Source organism: Canis lupus, chromosome 8 (assembly GCF_048164855.1).
Source record: "Canis lupus baileyi chromosome 8, mCanLup2.hap1, whole genome shotgun sequence".
NCBI classification, from domain to species: domain Eukaryota; kingdom Metazoa; phylum Chordata; class Mammalia; order Carnivora; family Canidae; genus Canis; species Canis lupus.
Window position 1 is genome coordinate 38,510,788 of NC_132845.1, and position 6,440 is coordinate 38,517,227.

A 6,440-nucleotide genomic window follows, 5' to 3' on the forward strand; every position below is an offset into this window, starting at 1 on the left:
GTGTACTTTTATCCCTCCTGCAGTGGCTAGGAAGGACAGTTCCTTATTAGGGGGCTTCAGACCTTGGTCATTGACCTTTGGCCTCTGGAGCACTGTGTTCTATTAATAGAGTTAATCAGCACCTCTTCCCCAACCAGAGACAAGGAAGTTCATTGGCCTGGGAGAGCTACTTTTTTTCCGACCTGCTGTGAGGACAAAAAGTCCAGGCAAGTGGCCCCTGGGTGGCTCAGTCAGTTGGCCCAGTCGTGATCCCAGGGTCCTGGGATTGAGGCCCTGCTTCTCCCTCTCCCTCTGCTGCTGTCCCTGCTTGTGTTCTCTCTCTCTCTCTCTCAAATAAATAAAAATCTTAAAAAACAAAAAAAGTCTACGTAAGATGCACAGTGCCCCGTGGTGTCCTTGAGGTTTAGGCAGGGGCTCCTGCTGGATATGTAAACAAGATATCTGCTGGCCCCTCACAGAAAGGCAAGGACGTCTAATTTAATAATAGTTCACATTGGGATGCCTGGGTGGCTCAGTGGTTAGGCACCTACCTTCAGCTAGGGTCATGATCCCAGGATCCAGGATCGAGTCCCACATCAGGCTCCCTTCAAGGAGCCTGCTTTTCCCTCTGCCTGTGTCTCTGCCTCTCTCTCTCTCTCTCTCTCTCTGTCTCTCATGAATAAGTAAATAAGTCTTTAAATAATAATAATAATAGCTCACATTTACTGAGCCCTTAGTACTGCTAGGTACTGGGCCAAGAGCTTTCCATGTATTATTTAACCCTTAACAAAGCTTGAGATTGATACTACCACCGTCCCTGTTAAACGTGAAGATGTAGATTTAGAGGCAAGCCAGCCTGGCTTTATGGTCACTCAGCTGAGGGACAGAACCAAGTTATAATCTAGCTTTCCTATGATCAGAAAGTGAAGTCTTGACCACAGCACAAGCTGCATCTTGCAGGTAGATCTATAAGAAGATTCAAATGTGTAGGTATTAGGCAACCCCACATTTAGTTTATAATTTACTGTGAAGAATGCCAGGACTGGACTCGTGTATTAAATGTCACACTATCTTGTTTTATCTTCTAATCAAGTTTCTTATTTTAATTGCTTAAGTAATGTGTTCATCACAGATGAGTTCAAAAATATGAATAAGGAAAAACATCCAAAATTCCATTCACCCAGGGACAGACAAGGTGAATCATTTAGTGTACCTTCCAGATCTGTGGGTGTAATTGCAATTCTTAAAATACGACATGCTCATAACTCAATTTCCTAACCTGCTCTCCTCACTGTGTGTGGTGCCTATCTTTCTATGTCGGCTGGCACATTCCTGCAGCAGTCTTTGGTGGCTGCATAAGAATCTGAAATCAGTCCTCCATTCTTGGTAATGGAAACCATTTCTAATCATTTGCTAGTAGAATCAGTACATTTGTAGTTATTTCCTTGGGCTAGGTTCCCGTCAGCAGAAGAGCTGACTCAAGGGTATGCTCATATTGAACCTGTACTAGTCTAACTAGCAGACACGAGGTTCAGCCGACACAAGCCCACCAAGCTGACAGCCTTCAAAGCAAGCCAAAAAGTGTGAGGCAGGAGCAGGTTCACATGCAGCCCCCTTGGGCGGCACAAGCCAGCACCCAGAGAGGTCAATGTTCACCACAGTGGTGGCATGAGCTTTGTCACAAACAGCTGACAACAGCATTGCAGGTGTAGCACACAAAGTCCTTGGCTGAGATAATAAAAAAACAGAAATACCAATTCCTACAATTCCTGATCTTGCTAAAACCATAGTAATCCTAGCACCCAGGAGACACATTTTCTCCCAACTTTTAATTTTGAATAAATTTAAACCTACTAAAAAGTTGAAAGACATACAATGACTTCTACATGCCCTTCATTAGATTCAGTAATTGTTAACATTGGTTATGTTGTTTTCTCTGCCTCTCCACGCATACTATCCCTGAACACACTTGTCTGGAAAACTGGAAATGAGTTGCAGAAACACTCTACCCTTCCAGTATGTATCTCCTAAGAATAAGGACCTTCTCCTATATAGATGCAATACCACTACCACACTCAAGAAAATTCCATAATATTAGTTCATGTAGCATATATGGGTTCATATGTGCTCTTCTACACTTTTTTAAAAAGATTTTATTTACTCATGAGAGACACAGAGACAGAGGCAGAGATATAGACAGAAGAAGCAGGCTCCCCACAGGGAGCCCGATGGGGTACTCGTTCCCAGGACCCCTGGATCACGACCTGAGCTGAAGGCAGGCGCTCAACTACTAGCCACCCAGGCGTCCCATCTACACCTTTTTTTTTTAATGTTTATTGAGCTTTTATGGAAAATGAGTATTCTACATCCACTAAACATACTGTGAACATCTTTCCAGGACAGTGAATATAGGTTTTCATAATCTCTTTTAATGATGTCTTAGACTGAAAACCCCAGAGGCAGAGCTAAGGTAGGGTCTTGTTCAGATGGTTTACTCAAGGGGCACTCAGAAAAGTGGAGAGGAAGCAGAAAGAGCAGAAAGGAAACTAAGAAAGAACATGGTGATCTCAGACCTAGCAGAGAGCTTCAGTCCACTGACCATTCCAAGGAGAAGTCCCTGCCTGAATCTGGCCCCACTCCTCCCATAACTGCCCCCAGGTCATTCCCCATGTCTCAGAGAAGCTGAAGGATTAGGTGTGTGCCCGAGAGTTGGGGATCTGGATGGAGCCAATAGTCCCTACAGGCTGCATAGGCTTCAAATGTTTTGCTATTAGAAACAGTGACTTAAGGAACATCCTCCACATATGTCATATGGCATTTATTTCCCTACGGAAAGGCATAGACATGAAATAGGTTAAATCGTTTGCACTTTAAATTATGTGCTTGTCGGGATGCCTGGGTGGCTCAGGGTTGAACATCTGCTTTTGGCTTAAGGCATGATCCCAGGGTCCAGGGATCGAGTCCCACATTGGGCTCCCTGCAGGGAGCCTGCTCCTCCCTCTGACTATGTCTCTGCCTCTCTCTGTGTCTCTCATGAATGAATAAATAAATAATCTTTAAAATAAAGTATTTGCCAACTTGCCATGGGAATATGACACATGAATTTGTACTTGTCATGAGTGTTTAAGAATACCTTTTTATGCACACCCTAGCCAATGCTGGGTATCATGGCTATGATCCTTTTTTTTTTTTTTTTTAAGATTTATTTATTTTTTACAGAGAAAGAGAGCATTGGGGTGGGGAGCAGCAAAGGGAGAAAGAACCTCAAGCAGACTCCTCGCTGAGCCCGGAGCTAGTCAGGGCTCAATCTCACAGCCCTGAAATCATGACCCTAAGATCAGGACCTGAGCTGAAACTAAGAGTTGGACACTCAACTGACTGAGCCATCCTGGCACCTGAAGCACACAACTCTTAATCTCAGGGTCATGAGTTCAAGGCCCACCGTAGGCATAGAGCCTACTTAAAAAAAAAAGAAAAAAGAAAATCAACTATAGAAGAAAAAAATCAAACTATAAAAGCAGAATAGAATTCACATGACAAAAATATTGCCAAATATGAGTGTCAGTGAAACTGCTACACCTCAACGTTTACAATAACATACTCCCTGATCATGTACTGGGTGTGTGAGTCTAAGCATTTGACATATATGGATGTACTCAGTGTTGACAGTCACCAAGAGAAGTTGGTATGGTAATCTCCATTTACAAAAGGAACCACAGATGGAGAAGCTCAGAGCCAGAGACCATCCTGGAAGCAGCACATGGAGTGTGAGCCTGCAGTAACAGGGCCTGCCCACACAGACACCTCCATTTCTACCTCCTACAGCCAGGCCTTCATGTCCCATCTGTAAAATGGGCAAACTAACAGTCCTTGTATAAGTTGGGCACTATGAGTGTTTATTACAGTGTCTGTCAACAATGTTAACATTATTAGCTTTTAATATTATTGTAGCAATTTAATGTCTAGAAACTTATCCCAAGGAAATAATTAAGAATGTGGACAGAAAGGTAGCTAGAGCTGTTGTTTACAATAGCAACAAGTGGGGAACATCTTGACTGTCTAACAGTATTGGATTGATTTCCTTCAGTACCCTATGTTCATATAATGAAATAATATATAGCCACTGAAGTTAGGTCAAATGTTGAATTATGTACAAAGGTTTATTACAAATTATTAAATGTAAACGCAGATTATGGAATAACCTGTACTTGCAAACCATATGCTTTAACAAAGAAAGATGAATACATATGACAGGAAAGACACAGAAACATGAGGGTGCTCGAAAGCACCTACTCACAGCAGCTGTGATTGGCCGATCACAAAAGCCAAAAGGCAAAAGCAGCCCAGATGTCCACACACAGATGAACGGGTAGACAAAATGTCCAACCATACAGCGGGAAACTACTCAACCCTAAGAAGGAAGGAAGTGCTGACACCTGCTGTGACATGGGGAACCTCAAACACATCATGCTCAGAGAAAGAAGCCACACACAAGTCGTCAAGCTCACAGGCACAAAGCAGATCAGAGGTTACCAGGAGTGGAGAAGCAGAAATGGAGAGTGATTGTCTAATGGGGACACAGTGTCAGTTTGGTAAGATGAAAATTTCTGGAAATGGAGGTGCTGATGGTTGCACAGCATTGTGTGAATGTATTTAAGGCCACTTAATTGTACACCTAAAAATGGTTAAAATGGTCAATTTTATGTGATGCATATTTTGCCACAAGAAACAACATCAGTGAAAACATCTACACAAGTACAGAATGCATCACCTGCCAGTTAAAGACTTCGGGGTTTGGGAGAGTATGGGCTTTTCCTTTTTTATTACCTGTTCTGTTGTAATTTTTCTACAATAAACATATAAAACTTTATAATACAATATATTTAAAAAGCAAAACAACCCCAGGGGTCTTCTAGACGAGTGACAGATGGACGGATATACATTGTGTTTCTGCCACAAGCATAGCAGAATTAGGAAAGGAAGATCTGAGAGCAACCACTGATAAATTACGAAAAATCCTACAGCCACCACATTATTACGTAAAGCAAAGCAAACCTGCAGGTGAGAAGATGCCAGGACCAGGAAAAGCAGCTCCTAGGGAGCAGTGAGAAGTATGGGTCCCCAACAGGGATTTGTGTGCTTTGTAGCGATGGGATGGGATGCTTCTCTCTTACATCTCTGACTGCATGAATTCTGGCTAATTCACAAGTTTTAGATATCAACCAAGTTGTCATCTTTATTCCATAAATGTGTAAGTTTCACTTTGGGAAGCCCCTTTGATCCAACGTGGCCTGACCCCTAGCCCTGTGGCATCAAATGAAATAAGCAATCGGGGTCCCTCCAGTGATGGGCAGGGGCATCCTTGGTTAAGTGCTGGTAGCAGTGAAGAGGCTGTTCGGAGCCCTCGGCCGCCCTGCTCGGGCCCACAGGCCGTGGCTGCGGTATGCCGCAGAAGCTGACTTGGAATGCCTAAGTGAGCACCTGCAGTATGCTGTTGAGGCCAGCGGGCGGCTGAGGCCCCTAGACGGTAGGAGGCCACATGGCTGCTACCAGCCCCTGTGGTCCAGGCATTGGTGCTTTGGGACCTGCTGCCAGAGGTCAGGGCACCAGGAGGCCTGGCACAGCCGTTCCTGACACACCGTCTGGGCCAGTTGTCCTCCCTGGTCTCCTGTGCTCTTGGACACCCACTCTTGCTTAATCAACCAGGAGTGTGAATGTGGCCACCAGGTGGGCACCCTTGCTTCTCTCTCCTCCCTGGCCTGAGCCCTCCCACTCCAGCACTCTCCCGCCTTCTTTCCCTGTCTGCCCTCTGGAGTCACCTGCCCAATACTCCTATACCCTGCCCCAAGGGAGCAAGGAAGGAAGCTCTTCATCGGGCGCACTCCCTGACTGCACACTTAGGTCAGGTCCTCCATTTCCTCATTTATTACCACAATCTGGACACACGAGGGTCCATCATGCCCCTCTGCCACAGCTGCCTATGGTAAAAGCCAGAGACAACACTACTAATGAGTTCATCTCCCAACACTGCCTTCAAAGTTTCAGATACTTACTTTTTGTTTTTCTCTCCTGTGGTGGGTGATGGAAGTGCCAAACCTCCCAGACCGTAGGCCAGCAATGACGGGGCTTGTAGGCCAGTGCCCCGCAGCAAGTGACTCGGAATGGCGTGGGGCTGAGCAGGGCGCTCCAGGGCTTTGACGAGGAGGGTGTGGTGGGTGGAGTGGGGGTCCGGCGTCCTGTCAGAGCAGCCCCACCCTTTCAGGTCCCAGACTGGTGCCACTCCTAGAACTTTTGAGGCTGGTCTCCTCTCAGTTGATTCAGACTCACACATATCGCCCCTGGTCAACCAACTTTCACAAGCGTTGGGTGGCCCCATGTGTCATCAGAGAAGGCAAAGATCAGAGAAAGTCTTTGGTGTTCAAAGCTGCTGCCCAGCACTGCCCGTGGGCTTCCGCTGTTCC